Source organism: Diabrotica virgifera, chromosome 3 (genome assembly GCF_917563875.1).
Source record: "Diabrotica virgifera virgifera chromosome 3, PGI_DIABVI_V3a".
NCBI lineage: Eukaryota > Metazoa > Arthropoda > Insecta > Coleoptera > Chrysomelidae > Diabrotica > Diabrotica virgifera.
In genome coordinates this window covers 254,925,200-254,944,854 of record NC_065445.1, presented here as the reverse complement: position 1 = coordinate 254,944,854, position 19,655 = coordinate 254,925,200, and the positions used below count along the sequence as shown (strand labels likewise).

The window sequence follows — 19,655 nt, the reverse complement described above, 5'->3', positions numbered from 1 at the left end:
ACTTTTTCTGGAAATAGCCCATTTTGTCAATTCCCAATGTTCCAGTTTTGGTGGTGAAGACACCAATTTAGGCGGTCAATCTTGTGCTGCCTGGATAACTCGGGAACCCATAACTGTCTCCTGCTTTATACTTCTTGGCAAGAACTCTTCCTCTTATCGTTTCAACTGAAAGAGTTACACCTGTAGCTTCCAAAAGCTGCCTTTGGAGCTGCAGGTGAGAAATGGTTGGGTGTCTTCAAGCTGAATGGACAATTAAACGATCGTGGCGAGCCGTTATTACTTTTTGGCGACTTTGCCTTGCTTTATTTTTGAGCTTCCCTAGTCCTGTTACCTAGCATAGGTTTTGAACAGAACGCCCTGTGTTACACCTAGCTCTACAGCTATGTCCATCTGAGAACATTACTTGCTCCACAAGACCAATAATCTTTCCCCGTTGTAAGTTCTATAACCCCCTATGACGCATGTTTTCGTTTTTGGACGCAAAAGTTAGTTTATTTATTTTCGTTCAATTTGCAACACAAGCAAATAACCTATACCGTACTATCTGATTGTCTTATTGATTTGTTTATTTGCAAAAAAACCTTTATTCTTCGCAAAAATAACAAGTTTTTTCAAAAGAAATAAATATTACTTTGAAATAGATGGTGATTCCATATAAGTTTGGGTGTGTATATAACTAGTGATGTAATATTAACGAAACTAATCAAGGGACAGAAGAATATTTCTTCTTTTGTAATAATTTATCTGGTTCTATTTCTTCTTTTGAAGTAAGTTCTATGTGTTACAGGTGCAGGTGTAATTTGAACTTGTCGATTATATTTAATGAGTTTGTAGATAATAATGAATAAAGATTAATTCAAAATAGCAAAACATCAGATTGCTCTACAACTCATTAGAAATCCGAATCTCCATTTCGTCGTAATCAAAAAAGAAAATTATTTAACCAAATTTGAACCAATTTATTTATAACGGGAAATGAAATATTACACCATTAAATGATGCCGACACTCTTCCACTGTTATTAATAATATTTTGATAAGTAAATCCGGCTTAGGAGCCAAAATCGACATTATTTCATTGAAATGATGCGCTATTAATCAAGCTATTAGGGTCACAACTAACACGTTAATCCGAAGAAAAAACAATTCCGTTGGTAATATTTATGTTATTTTGTGACAGAGGAATTTCACCTATTAGAAAATATATTGGTCTAGCATGTGTTGGTTATTTATCACGTTGTTTTTTTTTGTTTTAAGACATTAATGAGGAAAATATTTGTACATTTCGGCGTGTCGTCCATGATTGTGCTGTGACATTTATTGTTTTTTGGTTTTCAACAACAGGTGTCATATTTTTCGATAATAGAGTATGAATAAAATAGTAGTTTAAGTCGACTGAAATTTTGCAACGTATTGTGATTAGAGGCCATGACAAAACAGAAACAAACTGAGAAGCCACAGGTCCAAAAAGGTCAAAGCATACGGAAGCTCCCCATCGGAAATCCAAAGCAAAGGAAAAAGGCTAAAAACCGAGAGTGTGACCTTAACCGAAGGTGCAGCTTCTGTTAAGGTTGCAACAGCACTAAAAGGATTTCCAGAAACCAACATGGATGTGGATAAGTTGAAGGCAGTCCAAAAAGCAATCTTGGTGGCTTATGAAGAAATTCCCGAAGCAGGAACTCAGGTTCGCTTCCTGAAGAGTGTCCATAGGCCAGATTTTCTACAACTTAACTGTGCTGATGACATAAGTGCGACGTAGTTAAAGGAAGTGATTCCAATCCTACAGCCTTGGGAGAGGGCATCTCTCAGAGCTTTGGAGGGGAAGATATACCGAAGACACACGCATACACTGTCTCCGTACAGGATGAAGATGGAGAACGTCTCGAGTACAAAAGAATCCTTAATAGACTATGGTTAACTAACCATGGGCTCAGAACACACATGGTGTATGGACAGCCTGGGTAGCAAACCTTTAGACAACGGCTTTCATGGACCTTCTCAATCGATTCTGAATCTCGAGAAGAGCTCCAGTAACTCGAAATGTCAACCTTTTTTGAATGGGAAAGTTAACTTTCCTATTCAAGGATCCAATTTGCCAAAATGTGCGGTTCTTTACATTAGTCCACGAACAAGTTCCCTATGCTGCTGACAAAGAAGTGCGACGTGCTGGAAGAAATCATGAACACTGCCTTACACATAAACTCTCCCTTTCTCTCACCCTACCACGTTCGCCTCGTTGCATTGCTCAGTGTCGGCCTAGCAGCCTTTGAAGATGGAGGTTATGGTCGCTGAATTCAGTGAAGGCTAAACGAAAATTCAGAATGAATCTGAAGGCCTTCGGCTCTCATCTTCATCGTAAATTTCCGTTCGTTGCGAACTTGTAGAACAGATGTGCACTTTTGCCCATACACTTAAATTAAAAGACAATGAACGTCAATAGGTGAAATCCATTTTGTATTTAAAAAACGCATCACAGCATGAATTTCACATTGGCGGTAACAGCAATCGTGACCTCCATCTTCGAAAGCTGCTAGGACGACACTGAGTACTCCAGCGAGGCGAAAGTGGTGGGGTGAGAAGTGATATTTAAATTTTTTTATCCAAGCACCTTTTTATATTATTTTCGTATACTTCTTATGTTCTGACATTAATGCATGGTAATACATTAAAAGCAAAATCTAATAGTATACTTCCTAAAATTAATTGTTAATTTCTATTTCCATCGTTTAAGTTTTTTTACGTATAAAAAATATACCAAGTATTAGGAACAACTCCTTCTATTTTTATTTTTTAAACTGCATCCCGTAGAGCTACAAATTTGTTTTGTTCTGAAACAAACTAAAGCCCGCTCAAGTTCGATAGTTTTTATCACAACAAGAGCAACCTCGGCTCTAAAAATAAAATCGTTCCTAAAATGCCACTTTTAGAAATCCCAAAGCTTTCAATCGATTGATAAATAATTCTTTCCTTTAAGGAACACATGCTGAATCCCAGACCATAAAAAATGTGTTCTGGATATTTTTTGGTATTTAAAATATTCTAGAGCAACTTTTTCGTGTACTTCTAATATGGTTTGGTTTAATATAATATTGTACGGACGTAAAAAAAGACCGGGATGTATTTTATCAACAAAAATCGTCAATAAGATAGGGCGATCTTCTCCCTATCCTATATAAGAAATCATGTTATCGACAAGGTGGGGCCAAAGTAATCACCCGACGCAGTAGCGTACTGATAGATCCGCGGGCCCTGGTTCCAGTTAGAATGCGGGACCCCGCCCAATAAAAACACACATTGTAGATCAAAAGTTTTTAATAAACATTAAATATAAATCATCATATAAAAACTTAAGCTAATTTAAAAATTAAATTAATATTAATCCTATCGTTTTTCATACTGACATGACTGATCACTTTACTCCAGTCGTTTTTATACCTAAATAATGAAACTCAAAAATTTTCTACATCTAAGGCCTGGATCCCGCGTACCAAAAAAAACCTTGGGCACCAAATTTTTTTTTGTATTGCTTGTGAAAGACAAGTTGTAAATATGTAAATTTTCCTACTATCTTTTATATATTTTTCATATACCCTGGAGGGGGGGGTACCCTCAAAACCAACCCTAGGTGTGCCACTGCCAAGGAGGTCTTACGTAAATTACATGAATATGTAATTTACGTAGGTACGATCAAGACTACGAAACAGACAGAACACTAAAGAACTCCGCCAGAATGAAATGGAAAAGCAGCAAGAGAGAACACAACAGAAAAATGCACCTAATATTCACAGACTTCAAAAGCGCTTTTTATACAATCAGTCGGAGCTAGAGAATGTTGGAATCCCAGAAAAATGAAGTTATATGCAATAGTGAGCCTAAAGAACACCACAGCAAGGATCAGTTTCAACGGAACAACTTCTAAGGAGATCAATGCAAACAAAGGCGTGAAACAAAGTGGCTCCATCTCCCCGTCACTATTTAACCTTACATTGGAAGTAATAATAAGGAGGACAAACTTTGCAAACAAAAACATTATTAGAGATCAATTTCAAATAGTAGCATATGCAGATGATCTAGTCATTATAGCGAAGACGAAGATGACACTTATAAAAGCAGTAGGAAGATAAGGATTCGAATAGAATAGTACTAGAGATAAACCACCACAAAACAAAATACATGACAATAGGGAAGGACGACACTACAACTCAGAAATATCTAATAACAATACCACAGAAGCTACTTGTGACTAACAAGCGGAAAAACCGGAAAAGAGAGAACAGAGGAAAGAATTCTGAAAGGCAAAAAAACATAATATGGAATGAATAGAAATCTGCTGAGGAGCAAGACTCTAAGTAAGAGAACAAAGATGAACCTGGCCTGTTGTTACATATGGGACGGAAACAACGCCGATTAACAAGAAATAGTAAGATAACCTTATGTGAAAGAAAAATAATGAGAACAATACTGGGCCACAATGTAACAAGAGAGGGAGACATAAGAATGAAAACAAATGCCGAGATTGAAGAAGAATTAAAGAGAGAAAATATAGTCAGATACATAAAATCAACTCAACATAAATACGGGACATTTAGGCGTCCCGATAGACTTTTTCGGGACAAATCTTTAAGAACAATAAGAGCCGAAAGAGAAAGCAACTACAGAGTGGTGTTTACAAACTAACTTGTGGTGACTGTCCGAAAACTTACATCGGTCAAATTGGCAGAACCTTTGACAAACGGGTAGCAGAACACAAAAGGGCTTTCAACAATAAAAAAAACAGACACTTATACATACTTCACCTTCTGGATCATAATCATTCTTTTAATGAAGAGTTTCAAATTCTGCATATTTAAAATAAAGGCCTTAAGCTATCTTTATTAGAATTTATGGAACTTAATAAATTAAAAAATACAGATATAATTCTGAATGACCAACTCGAGACAAACAGTTCCCCACTCCTCAACCTCTTCCTCAACCTCTTTCAGTTAAAGACTTTAAAAAGGCAAACACATACTAAACTAAATCACTTGAGAAATTCACTCTGGCGAAACAGCTGTCGTCACATAGTTATAATAAATTTTGTGGAAGGATAGAAAACAAACGTTTTCAGTGTTTTATTGTTAGATAGAAAAATAATGTTTCATCCTACCTTTGTACTTATAAATCTGTAATTTCAGTGTCTGGATTTATTCGTTTTTTTCACTGAGTAAGCGTATTCTCTAGTTTTATCTTTTTAAAACATATTTAATAAACACCTTTCAGTCAAGTTTTTTTTCTAAAATATACATTAACTATAATAAACCAATTACTGGAAGAATTTTAATACGCCTTTAAGAATCTGACCAGATACTAACGGTTGTTATGAAATCATTAATTAGGTTTCTAAATATAAACCAGTTCTAATGAAAGGTTGTGTTTTTAAGTTAGAAAAAACCGATGTAATTGAAAGTCAGTCAAAATGTAGCAAGATGTATTTCATAATATATTAGATATTGATTAGGAGAACGTCAACGATTTTAATGATTTTTATGAAGCACGTCTCTAATTGGCGATAATAAAAACGTTTTTTCTTCTTTATTTGTTTACAAGCTAAAGGAAAATTTTATACGTTTACTTTCAAATCATGTTTGTAAGAGAATTAAGATCATTACGCGATATTCAACCATCAGTTGTTCCTCGTGTCGTCTTCTAACGAAGGTTGGTGACCATTTCTTTAAACGTATCCCTATCGTTTGCAACGTGTAATACTTGTTCTATCCTAAGGTTAGTCCAATTTCTGATAGTACGCAGTCAAGATTTCCTTTTTCTTTCTACGCTTTTTCTTCCATCTATTTTTCCTTCAATGAATTTATCATTTCGATGTATGTGACCCAGGTATGATGACTAAAGGGAAAGTGGAAGGAAAAAGAGGAGCGGCAGAGAGACGACGTACGTCCTGGTCGAAAATTTTAAAGCAGTGAAGTGGAAAAACAATAATAGAACTTTTCAGAACCGCTGCAGACAGTATAAAATGGGCCATGATGATCGTTAATGTCCTTAAAGGACGAGGCACATGAATAAGAAAAATTGACTTGACATTCCTTTGTGTATCTTGGTCTGCTCCTGCCGATTCCTAGCAAATTCCCTCCATCATTAGACCCTTAGAATCCAAAGGTCTTCTTCCACATCATCAATCCATCTTATATATGGTTATTCTCTACTTATTCTGCATCTGAGTTTGAGAATGTCAATCTCTTCGTGTATCTATTCATTATCTGAAACATAACAATTAAAAATAATATTATTTGCAAGGGATACTCAATTATTTACTGTTTAATACCAGAAATTTTTTGGAAACAACCGCAAAACAATAAAATGTAATTTTTATTATATACAATATTTAGTGAAAAACATGCCAAAAAAGGGCTTATGATTTAAGAATGTAAAAAACCTAAATATTTTATTAAGACTAATTTGCGTTTTTTTTTTTGTTTTAGGTCAGTTCATGTTCCAGAGCAATTTAAGTCATCAAATATAACCCAAGGTAAACCATTGTATTAACCCTTCTCATTAACTGTATTAGACTAATGGCATACTTCTAATCCAGAGGTATTAAAATAAATTAAATAATTAAATTGTTACTTGCTGTTTTTCTGCTTTTTTATTAAGAGGATCGGAACGTATTTTCGGCTGCAATGCTATTCAAATGGGGATTCATTTTTTTCAAATCCTGAGAAAACTAATAAGTATTTTGGAAAAATTTAAACGCAGAATGAAAGATTACGTTATTAGCGAGGGCCGAAAGTCCCTGAGAACTTCTACAATGTTTATTTTAATAAGTTACAGGGGTGAAAAAACTAAGAGAAAATTTATTGTAATTTTTAAATTCAAATATCTCATTCAAAATAAACTTTTTATTTATTCTAAGGGACTTTCGGCCCTCGGTAATAATTTAGTCTTTCATTCTGCGTTTAAATTTTTCAAAAATATTTATTGGTTTTTTCAGGATTTGAAAAAAATGAACACAATGCCGTGGTAATATTTTCCAAATCTGTCTTTGTCTTACAACGCACTCAACCGAATATAATATTGTCAGCATATATTGTCAGTCAGACACTGACAATCAGTGACAATTTTAAATATTTGACATTGCATCGGGAATATTTTGAGAAATTGATTAAATATTATTGATATATAGTGTATTTGATAAATAATTGATTTAAGACGTGAACTTAATAAAAAGTTATTTATTGTGTATTATTTGTGAAAGATCCAAGCAGAGAATACATCAGATATATCCTGTGATCCAAGTATTTTGTTGTTAGAGATGTTCAAAATTGTAAGCGTTCCAAAATAACAACATATTATTAAAAAATCACTTTAACACTTTTCCTCTTTTCTCGATTGATTATTAGTTTTTGTTGTACAAATAAATTATTACAATCACTGAAAACATAGTTAGTGAAAAAATTATCACATTTATTAACTGAATTAATAATTTGCAATTATAAAAATAACAGTTATCCAAGAACATTCAAAAGCCATCTCTTTAAATTAATTATGACATTTTCAAGTAGAATGACATTCTAGTAATGTTTACATATCCACACCAGTGTGAATTTTACTACACGTAATTTGCCGTGTAAAGACAGAAAAAGTAGGGATACACGTAAAATATTTGCGAATTATGTACCCATAGCCTTAATTATTTGAATTAATATTAAATGCGTATCTGGAAGGATCAGACAGAACATTGTGAATAGAGACATTAAGAATATATGACAGATAGGACAGTCTGTAATAGGTTTAATCTTATTATGGGATAAAGATGAATTTGCAAAATTCATGGCCAACCTCCATTAGAGGCGGTACCAAAAGAAGAAAAAGAATAAACAACTAAATACTAAATACAACTAAAGAATACAACTAAATTTATAACCAAAATTAACAAAATGTAGTGAATATCAACTAATGTTTTAAGACAGGACCTTTAAATTTTATTCAATTGCCATCTTACAGCCTATTACGAAGATGCTTTACAATAGGCTGTATAAAAGATAGGAAGAATAAATAGGAAGTGATCAGTTTGGATTCGGATTAATCTGAACGTTCAACTGAATTGGGCTGTTTACATTGGTGTGGCACCGTATGTGGCAACCGACATTACACTAATCTGTGACCGAAAACGGTCTAATCCAGGGGTTCTCAATCTGTGGTACATATACCACTGGTTATATCATTATTTGCGGTGGTATACAAAACAGAAAAACAGCCAAAATCCAGCATATTTGTAGTTAATTATATTATCTAACTTGATATGTATTTCAGATAGGTGGTACCAAAAATAATTAAAAGAATTTTGTGCTTCTTGACTCAAATAGGTTGAGAACCACTGGTCTAATCAAATAATCTAAACGAACTCTAGTTATCCTTGTTGCCGTTGTATTATTATCTTTAATTTTATTAACTGTCAAACAATTTATAATTATACTTATTTGTTATTTCATAATAAAAACAAACTTAAAACGTGTGAGAATAACAAATTTAAATAGTAGGTAGTTGCTCTAACACATGTTTAAAATTACATAATTTATCTCCAATTTAAACCAAGAGAAAAAAATGCAAATTTATATTAGTCCTTCCTGTTGTTTAACGTTTAATATAATAGTCATGATCAACTATTAGCGGGCATCTCGACTAAAGACCTCTATTACCTCACATTCTAACCGTCCACTCGCACAAGCCACAAGTTCATAGATACCTCTAGAAAGAACATAGCTTAGTTCGTTCACCACATACGACTAAATTCATTAAATGCTTATTTTAATCGTGAGTTGTTCTCTTTTTTTAATTTTATTGGTCTCTTTATTACCATTTGACTGGGGTCAATGAGAATATTTTTATTGTTTTTAAACTGACCATGACAATTAGACAATTTAATATATTCTAATAATGCTATTCAAAATAGGACCTGGTCAACCGAACTTTGTTTATACAGGGTGTCCAGAAACTCTACCGACAAACGAAGACAGGAGATTCCTCAGATAATTTTAAGACAATTTAACCCAATTCACCTAGTCCGAAAATGCTTCCTATGGGAGCTGGAGCTCTTTGAAGATGACGTCATGTAATTAGTTTTTCTGAAATACCTCCAGAACGCTTCTGTTTAGAAAAACTAAAATTGGTACATGTATTTATTTTCTAGAGAAGAATTGATTTCATCCATTGCGAATTTCTAGTACCGGTCATAGGCGTCCGTTTTGGGTAGGGCAACGGTTATTTTATCGCATAACTTTTTTGTCTTCAACTTTTAAGCATTTTTGACACTGGATTATTAAATTGTGAGATATTCTAGTACTAAAAGGTACTTCTTCTTTAAGTCGGTAGGACACAGCGTTTTCTAGAAAAATTGATTTGAAAATTTTTCGTTATTTGAATTTGAAAAAAAAATGAAAAAATTAAAAAAAAAACGATGTATTTTACTGACGTAAAGCAAGAGTAAGTCTAAGTACTCGAATACCTCATAATTTAATCATCAAGTGTCAAAAATGCTTAAAAATTAAAGACAAAAAAGCTATGCGATAAAATAACCATTGACCTACCCAAAACAGATGCATATGACCGGTACTAGAAATTCGCAATTAATGAAATCGGCCCATCTCTGGAATATAAATAAATGTATCAGTTTTCGTCCTTCTAAATAGTTTTTTTGTTTATTTTTTTTTAAATTCAAAAAACGAAACATTTTCAAATTGATTTTTTTAGAAAACGGTGTATCCTATCGACTTACAGCAAGAGTATCTTTTAGTACTACTATAATAACCCACAATTTAATAATTCAGAGTCAAAAATGCTTAAAAATTAAAGACAAAAAATGCGATAAAATAACCGTTGTCCTACCCAAAATGAACGCATATGACCGGACCTAGAAATTTGCAATGGATGGAATATATTTATCTCTGGAAGTTGAATATGCGTACCAATTTTTGTTTTTCGAAATAGAAGCGTTCTGGAGGTATTTAAGAAAAACTAATTACAAGACGCCACCTTCAAAGAGCTCTAGCTCTCTTTAGGAAGCATTTTCGGACTAAGCGAATTGGGTTAAATTGTCTTAAACTTATCTGAGGAATCTTCTGTCTTCGTCTGTCGGTAGAGTTTCTGGACATCCTGTATAAAGACTAACAATTTTATACAGAAACATACAATTTGGTTCAGACCAGAAATGTAGAGATCTTAATGAAAGACAGTTTTAATTATTAGTTTATGCACATTTCGTTCTCTTGGACTCCTCAGAACAACCCGTGGTATGCCCTTGTTATCCATCAAATGTGAATCAACCGGAGAATCTTCAAAATTTCGTGGATATCGCATACCTCAAAAGAAGAAGTGCTGCACAGAATAGGCAAGGAACTAGAACTTTTCAACACAGCGAAAGTTACAAAAAATAACTTTATTTTAGTGATTTGATAAGTGATTACTGCAAATGATGAATCAACCATAAGCGCAAAACAGACGAACCACTCTGCAGTGGCCAGCGACTGTCGCCAGCCACTGTGGCGTCCATTATAAAATCATTGGGCTACAACATCGCCTGTTTAAGCCACATTGTGGCGCCACATAGTAGTGCTGCAGTCAGAGTGGTTCGTCGGTTTTTGCGCTAAAAACGCATCGAAGTTTTAGAAATATATATTATGTGAACCAGTACTGTACTGTAGTGATATTGTTGAATTTATTAGGAACTATTATACTAAATTTTTATTTAGTGCAAATAATGAAGCTTAAAATAGGATAAAACCTCGCAATTTTTACAGAATGGATCGATATGCTTGAAAATTTTAGAATAAGTAGTGGATAGTCCAAAGATCAAAATCTATATGATGCAATAAGGCGCTTTTACCATGGGGGTGGTTGACACCCCATCACGGGGGTGTAAATTTTTTAATATATTTTGACTGCAAAAGTTGGTAAAAACATTCATTATAAGCAAAAAATGCTCTGTACATTTTTTTGATAAAATTAATAGTTTTCGTTTTATTCGCTATCGAAAGTGTTAGTTTTATATCGAAAAAATCATTGTTTTCAGTCAGTTTTCTGCTAATAACTCAAAAAGTTTTCGTTTTATCAAAACAACTTTATTTAGCAAAAATGTATATTTTGAAAAAATAAACAAAACCGTTTTTTTTTTAATTTTCTTTAAGACCAATAGTAATCGAGCTATACTTTATTAAATGTTAGTTCTTCTTTGTCAAATACTAAATATTGTACTTTCAAAGTCAAAAGATGGGAAAACTAAGCATTTTTGGAGGATACCTTTTGTTCAAACTAATTTAAGGTAGGTATTTAAAAATATCTCCAGAAATAAAAAAAGTCTCTAGCTAAAAAATTAAGTGACTTATAATGAAAAGAATGTCAGTCCCTATTTTTTTCAGCAAAAAGTGATCAGAAACAACCCCCTAATCACCACCTTAATTAAAATTAGTTATTGACCTGATTTAGTCTTCTTTATTTATGTATTATTAATAGGTTCGAGAAGTTTGATCGGCTTAGAATGATTAGTTTTAAAAAAAATGGAGTTAAAAGCGAATAACGAGTTTTTGTAGTTTGGTAAACAATGCAATTTTGTTCAGAATAGAAAGATTAGCATCAGAGGTACGAAAAAATATTTAAATATGAAATTGTAGCTTATTTAACACTAGAAAGCCGGAGGGGCCAATTTGGCCCCTGTTGCGATTTAAAGTTATTGTAGTTTTTTTATTTGAGGCAATAATATTTTCATATTTTATGACTTTTAATATTTTGATACAAAGCCTTATTTAAAACAAAAAAATATTGTAAAATATTAGTAAAAATATTGTTTACTAAATTTATTTAATGATTTTTTTAACAGATCTACCATAGAAGTCTAAAGGGGCCAAATTGGCCCCATGTAAGTTATTATCATTTTCTGGTAAATTCGACGATCTTTTCTTTCAAATTCCTGTCGAATGGGTAAAATTATATTTATGTATGTTTATTGTAAATGGTTATACTGGTACTGATCATCTACGTAATAAAGATACAATTGTATACGAACACAAGTGAACACAAAGATGCAATTTTTGGCGTAGAGGACCAAATGACGTGTCTTTATATACTACAAAAGCAACTTCAAGACGATGGCCTATGTACGTGTTTTATCATACTCTTGACTTGGAAGCAATAAATGCATGGATTATTTATAAAGAAATAACTGGAAGTAGACTCAGTTTCCGTAAGTTTATTCTTCGGCTGTGTGAAGAATTATGGGCCTTGTCTCCCGAAATCTGGAACTACGTCTAGCAACACCAGGTCTACCAACAACTGTCACTGTTACTATCCAAAAATGAAAAAAATATCAGTTGAAAATATTTTGTAAAGGAAATCATACTTCAAATCATTGCCACGGTTGTAACAAGGTAATGTGTGGCAAATATCAAAAACTGCAAATTGTATGGTGTTCCGAATGTTTTTGATGGGCAGTGAATGTTTTAAACAATAAAAGTAAAAAATAAAATTAGATTCTACCGTCTAGAGTTGATTTAATTTCTTTAAACTGAGTTTTAATTGATTAAAGAACGTGGGGCCAAAATGATCCCTTCCGGCTTTCTAGGTAGGTATGCTAACCCAGACATTCTAGTGTTAAATCCCAAGAAAATTTTTTCTATGGCAAAAATTGAGTGAGCTATTGACAATTAAAACTTGTAATAACATGCAAAAACCACCTTTACCAACCCTTTCAAAGTCACCTCTTTTTGCGACTGAGGCTTTTAAAAGGATATTAATAGCCGTATAGATCTTGTAAAAACCTACACAATTCTTTATTAACAAACTTTCTAAGAAAAAAAAAATAAAAAAGTTATGGTTCAAAAATCAATATATTTTTTTGGAAAAAAATGGAGAAATCCAATTAGAAGCATAATAATGTACGTTAGCGGTGTTTTTAGTCATTGACCTTATTCATTCTTCTTTATTGAAAAACATTGACTTCGAAATGAGTCTACCATTGAAAAACATCGAAAACTATTAATTTTACCAAAAAAGGGTATAGAACGTTTTTTGCTTATAATGAAATTATCAACTCGGTCAAAATATAATTCAAAATTTCCACCCCCGAGATGAGGTGGCAACCATACCCATGGTAAAAGCGCCTTTCGGCATCATATAGATTTTGATCATTCGACTATCCACTACTTATTCTCAAATTTTCAAGCAAATCGATCCATTCTGTAAAAATTGCGAGGTGAAAAGCTTCGGTTCCTGGACTAATTCAAGATGCAGTAGAAATAAACAAACCAAGACACGTTAAATGCTACTAGGTGAACTCCCGAATCATAATTTACAATGTATAAACTTTGGAAATCATGATTTTGGGATTTACAGTGTATATGTATACATTATAAATTATGATTTGGGAGTTCTCTTAGTAGCATTTAACGTGTATTGGTTTGTTTATTTCTGCTGCATCTTAATTGTAAATTTAGTATAGTTTTTCTCTATTCGTTTCATATTCTTAGCTTAAGATCTGATGGTGTGTAAGTCACTATGAAAAATATTGACTGTTGACTAAAAATTTACGGGTTCCTTCTGTTCCTTATGCATTTGTGGTTTTATTTTTCTTAATAGGTTTTCTCCTATTTTAATAGATATGGAACCTGCTTCTTATTGAGTCATCTCGTTAACAACTGTAAGTCAATTTTATCTGATCATTTTTATTAAATCTTCACTTATGCTAACGTCGTTTTCAACGAGTATGTACTCTTTCTTTCTGCATCGTAAAAAAGAGAAAACTGTTATTCTAAATAAAACTGGTGCAATTTTGTTTGTTTATTAGAGTGCCGCACGTTCCAGTTACCTTTACATAAGATTTTCTTCATCTGAAAGTACGATCTGACCATTAAATTAATGGTCTGTACTAAGATAAGATCGTTTACCTAGATTTATTTAAACAATAAGTAAACAAAACAAAGTTCTTGTTTTACTGCCATAAGAAAAACACTTTAGAAATTACCGTTTTCTCAAAAACAAGTTGTCAGTAGTTTTTTTATGGAAACGGATACAGTCAGGCCCTGACATAAAACTTCCTGTAAGATTTAAATACGTTTGTAGTACATCTTGACCCTTTGGAAAAGTGCTGACTTTTAGTTTATAAACATTTATAATAACAATTCAAAGTTTTATTTCCAAAGAAATAAACTTTTAATGAGACATATTTTCTGGTAGGTTACGCCTTCGTGGTTTCTATTACTTGCCAACCATACGAATGTTGAACTAAAAGGACTAAAGGGAAGATCTAAAATTTGCATTTTACTACCCGTCTATCCAATGTGGCAAAATTTCAACGAAAAATAGGTCTCGATACTCAGATAGAAGTAAAACTAATACAAAAAAATGTCGTCGTGAAACCAGAACAAGATGCGACATTTTTTCATTTATAATACATTTTATATTTTTGAAGATATTCTTCTTTAGCGGCGAATCGATTAGGGTAAAATTGTGCATTTACCGCGCGCCTGCGCACACTGACAGTAGATATGTAGTTCATTGCTAATCTTTCAAGATAGGTATGTATGTATCTGTAACTGTGCAAATAAGTCATTAAAAGAATATATTAGTGGTTTTAGGAATTGTATTATTTATTATAATTCTTGTGTTTTTGGATTAATAAAATATTATGTAAGCACATTTTTACACTATATGTCGCCGTGTTGTGTAATTATATCCGAACTTACATGTTCATTTCTAGTGCCTCGATGGAGTAGTTAGAAATGCGTTAGCACTGAGATTGGAAGGTTGCGGGTTCAATTCCCGGGCCGATTCATATTTTTTTTTTATTTTTGGTTGTTTTAATAAAAATTTTTTGAAAGTGATAGATAAGAAAGTTAGTTTGATTTTTAAATAAAATACAAATAACCTTTTAAGTATATTTACTTCGTTTAAATTATCTATTATATAATAGAAGAATATCTTCTTATGTGCGTACATAGTAGTACACACACATTCTTTTTTTATGTCACGCATTTGTAAGTAGGCTTCTACTACTTACAAGACTACTTCTACTACTTAGTAAGAAGTAGCTTCTACTTCTAGATTTTATGATCCAATTTATAAATTACCAGAGAACGGCAGTTCTCGCCAGTGGCGCACATCCACACTCCCCTACACGCGACACTATATATACACGAAATTTTCGATTTTCTAAATCTGACTGAATTGAAAATTGGGCAAACTCCCATCTTAATGTTCAGGAAAAGACTCACCCATTAATATGTCAACCATCCATTTTGGTCCACGGGTGTTGATTTTACGGCGCTTCCTATTTAGGGTCTGTTTTTCGTTCTTGTCCCCAAAACTCCCAAAAACTTTGAAAATTTAACTCCGACCTTTGCGGCTTCTGATAGTACTGATCATTACCTTTCTAACGCATGTCTAATTTTGAAAATCGGTTATACCATTCAAAAGTTACCGAGCTCAGAAATATGACTCAATTTTTATTTAAAAAGGGAAAATGTTTGTCGATATGTATGTATATATGTGGAAAAGTTAAACCTATCTGAATTTTTTTTCTTTGTTTGAAGAGGGTGTCAGGGCCGATTCAGAACCGATGTAGTTCGTGACTTTTGACCACCCATAAGCCAGCTATAGGACTTGGTAGGTACAAAATGGCATATTTTTTGGGGGTATATATATTCGGTTCAAAAAGAGACAGGACAGCCAGTTCACCAAATCAATTGTATTTAGTTAAGCTTTCAAATGGTGTCTAAGCCGCCAGGCATACATACACACGGCGCGTTTACTTCAAATTTAGCAAACATTATGGAAAAATCTTTAAAAATAAAACTAGAATTTTGTTTTGCATCAAAATGAAAATACATTTTCGCGCCACGTAATATTCATATCAGATCTTTTGTAGCTGGAATATTGTATGTTCCACTCATTTTTACGGCGTTTAGCGGTTTTTAATTATTGTATCATATACAGAGAAAAATTTGTAAAAAGTTATAACCCGCCAAGTCATCGTACTCGCAAAATACCGCCACTCTAAAGGAGGAGAGAACTTTCCGAGCCCTGTTTTTTGGAATAGAACTTCAAATTGAGGTGCGCTGAAAAAAATTGCAATATCTCGGCTGCTGTGGCTCGCAGAACATACATTTTTTTAACTGGGGTAAGTAGCTCGAGAAAATAAGGGTTCTTGCAGTTATCTCGGTTAATTCTTGTATGTATTTTAATTTAGAAACTACCAAACTAAAAAACTTTCTAAGATCTTCAGAAACCGTATAAGATTTTTTCAGTTTTTTCTTTTTCTTCCTGGCCTACTACGATCGAAAATACTTTAAGGGTGCGTCATAGATAAACCCGTCGTGGAATCTGAACTACAGACTACAGTTCCAAAGAAATTTATTACGAAATAGAATAAAATCAAACATCGACAATGCCGGAAGCGAAATTGTTTTGTCGCACCCGAAAAAAAATAATTAAACTAGAAATGAATTTCTCGCGCTGAAATGGAAGTTTCCGGGCAAACTTGGGAATTCCATTTAAACTTTTGCCAACTAAAAACCTGATAAACAGATGACCTGAAAATAGTGAATAAAATTCTTTGCTTAGTACAATTCGAAGTATTCAAATTTCCCCATATCGATTGCATAACTTTACAGTCCGCGGGGAACATTCTAGGGCGCAAGTTTCCTCAAGTTGCGGGGCTTGGAACCAACAACACAGGACCGGTTTCAGTTGCGGTTCTTAGATTCATTTCTTTTTCTATGTGTAGAATTGATTAAACCACTAAACATAAGATGATACACTAGTTATATTTTCTGTTGTCTTGCGCTTCTAGCCAGTCATCTGTTTCGGTTCGTTATTGAGTAAGGGCCTTTATTTGTTTTGTTAATGATACTTTCGACATCTCTCATACCATACCATTTCCTTATGACTCCAAGCAACAAATGGTATTTGCGTTGGTTCTTGAATTCCTGTTCTTGTCCAGAAATCGGCCAAGAACATATCATCAGTTTTTTGGGATGCGAAAGGAATTTTCTTTGGAGATTACTTACAAACTGGTAAAACAATAAATTCTGCAGGTTAATGATACCTTTTATACCAGCTGAAGAAAAAAGTTCATGAAAATAACCCGATTTGCAGAAGAAGAAAATTTTTGATTAAAATGAAATCCATAGGTTAAAGTTCGAATTGTTGAAGCATCTACCATATTTACCAGATTTGGCACCTAGCAACTTCCATCTGTTTCAATACCAAAAAAGCTGGAATTCAATTCTATTTCAATACCAATTCGTGGCTAGAAAGCGCTTCTTATCAAATGATAAGGTCATAACAGCAGTGAAAACGTATTTTGTAGCCTTTCCAGATTCTCAGGTCAAGGATGGAATCTTGTTGGACCAAGTATATTCAGGTTGAGGTAAATTATACTGAATAATAAAGTGTACTTAAACCATGAAATTGTGTTTATCTTATCTAACATCGATACATGACAAACAATTTAAAAATTTGAAATACTTTCTGGGAGCAAAATTTAGATGATAATTAGGTATACGTATGTATCAGAAAGTAGAAGCGCTATAACATTAAATGTTTCATAGTAAAAGCAGAAGATAAAACTTAAAGAATTAATAACATTAACACTGAAGAATATACAGAAATAGATATACAGCATAAACTAGTAGCAGTGGAACCAAACACATTAACGAAAATCATCAATAAAATTAAGTGTCCAAGATAATAATAAGAAAATTAGAAGAACTACAAATAGGACAACATGCTGACTAGAATATGATGAAGAATTTAAAAGCATAAAAGAAAAAAGAACAAAGTTGGAACTTCGAATAGATATACTAAAAAAGAAGATTTTATTCAAAAAGCAATGATAAAGAGTGATGGATTGAGATGGAAATAGAATTGAGATGAAAATACTGGGAAAAACTTTGGAAAAGAACTTAAGTAATATTATAGTAAAAACAATATATTCTGTAATAAAATTATATCTATAAGAGGCAACAAGGAAAATAATATAGGACGACCAAAAGAGAAAGAACGAAACGAGAACATATGAATACAGAATCGCACCAGTTCAAATCAGTTTGAAATTTGTAAGGTCGTTTTTACAAAAGTTACTAACCTTTAAAAAAAATTATCACTTTTGCAGTTTTCTACGAAACAAATTATGATAGAAACATTTAGGAAACGCCATTTTGAAGGTTTGAATGACATAAGTTACTTTCTTTCTTTGTTTCAAATGCTTCACTTTTTGCTGATAGACAAAAGTAGACCGTCTTTTGACCTTAATTTGTTAATAACTAATTAGTCCAGAAAACTGACTAATTGGCTTAGTTCCAGCGCCATAAAACAAAACACACACAAGTCCAAAAAATCTGGAAACATATAGGTAATACATAGGTTCTCGTTATAGAGGTCCCTACTACTCAAAATAACTGTCGTTTGCATGGAGGGTCAGAGTCATAAACAGGATTGTTTATTCCTCTGAACTAAATACATATTCTTGGACCACACATATAAAAGATTATCCATTCACACCAGCTTGTTATATTTTATCCAGAAAATTAATAAAGAAGTCCCAAAGGCGGTCTGAGGCCGCCCCTGCGCTTTCTCCAAAGTCGCGGGCTTCGTGGGGTCTTCCACCCTCACCCGGCTCCCTTATTCCCTAATAACTCACCCTCGACCCCCAAACAAACCCAACAACTTCATTCTTAATGAGATTTTCCCGGATCCATAAATTTCAGCCTATAGCTCATTCCACAACATTAATTTCATTGCTAAATACTCGCTATAAATTATAATATAATGAACAGGCCAAATTGGTCCGCGCATACAAATAAATGCTACCTTTCTAGTCACTAGAAATATTTTACTATGCCATGGAGATTTCTCATTCTAGTTTACATACAAATAGTATGTAATTTCCTATCTTTATAAAAACTTTGTATCTACATTAATTGATCATAAACATTTATAGGTTTCAGATCATTTTCATAATTTTTTGTTTCATAGTTATTGAAATATATGTAAGTCACTAGGGGCCAAATCTGGTGAATATGGTGGATGCTCCCTTAATTCGAACTTTAATTTATGGATTTTAGCCATTGCCAAAATCCTCATATGACACGGTGCATTGTCCTGATGAAAATGGATTTTTTTCTTCTTAATGTAGGAAACAGAGGTTGAACCTCGCAAAATGAACACAATTCCGGTTTTATTTTTTTTCTGGTATATCAAGGGGTGCTTATTATGAGACTAACTTTTTCTTAAAAAATTTCGCCCCGGTACCCCCCTTTTCATCCCTTTAAAGGGGGTAATTTGTGGTTTTTGCGAAACGTAGCCCTTCCTGTATGTTTTGCAAAAAATTCACTTTATAGTAAAATGAAGAGGACTACTATTTATTTCCTACTATTTATTTCCCGACAGCATATGTCTATCACCCACCGTTTAGCGGGGATGGCGCCCCAAAGTTGACAAATTTTTAAAAAAGATAATTCTAAAAAAAATTATTTTTCCCTAACTGTAATGAAAATTAAGAATAAACACTGCGGCAATTAATTACAAATAAGTGGCTGATTTTTTGGTATAGGTTTCATTTAAGGGTAATTTTAAATTTTTTAATTACAGGGTGTTACATTTTAAAAAACCCCTTTT

At 33.0% G+C, this 19,655-nt stretch overlaps 1 protein-coding gene across 11 annotated transcripts in view; it reads left to right on the top strand.

The window, feature by feature from the left end:
• LOC114340088 (TOX high mobility group box family member 4-A-like) overlaps window positions 1-19,655 on the top strand; it is a 605,389-nt gene that overhangs the window by 401,775 nt on the left and 183,959 nt on the right. For 6 of the 11 annotated variants that reach the window (XM_050647328.1, XM_050647331.1, XM_050647329.1 and 3 more), the window contains one exon: window positions 6,473-6,519. The exons of the other annotated variants lie outside the window; for them this stretch is intronic. The gene's annotated coding sequence lies outside the window, so the exon portion shown is untranslated. The remainder of the gene's footprint in view (window positions 1-6,472; window positions 6,520-19,655) is intronic. 11 annotated transcript variants of the gene reach the window in all.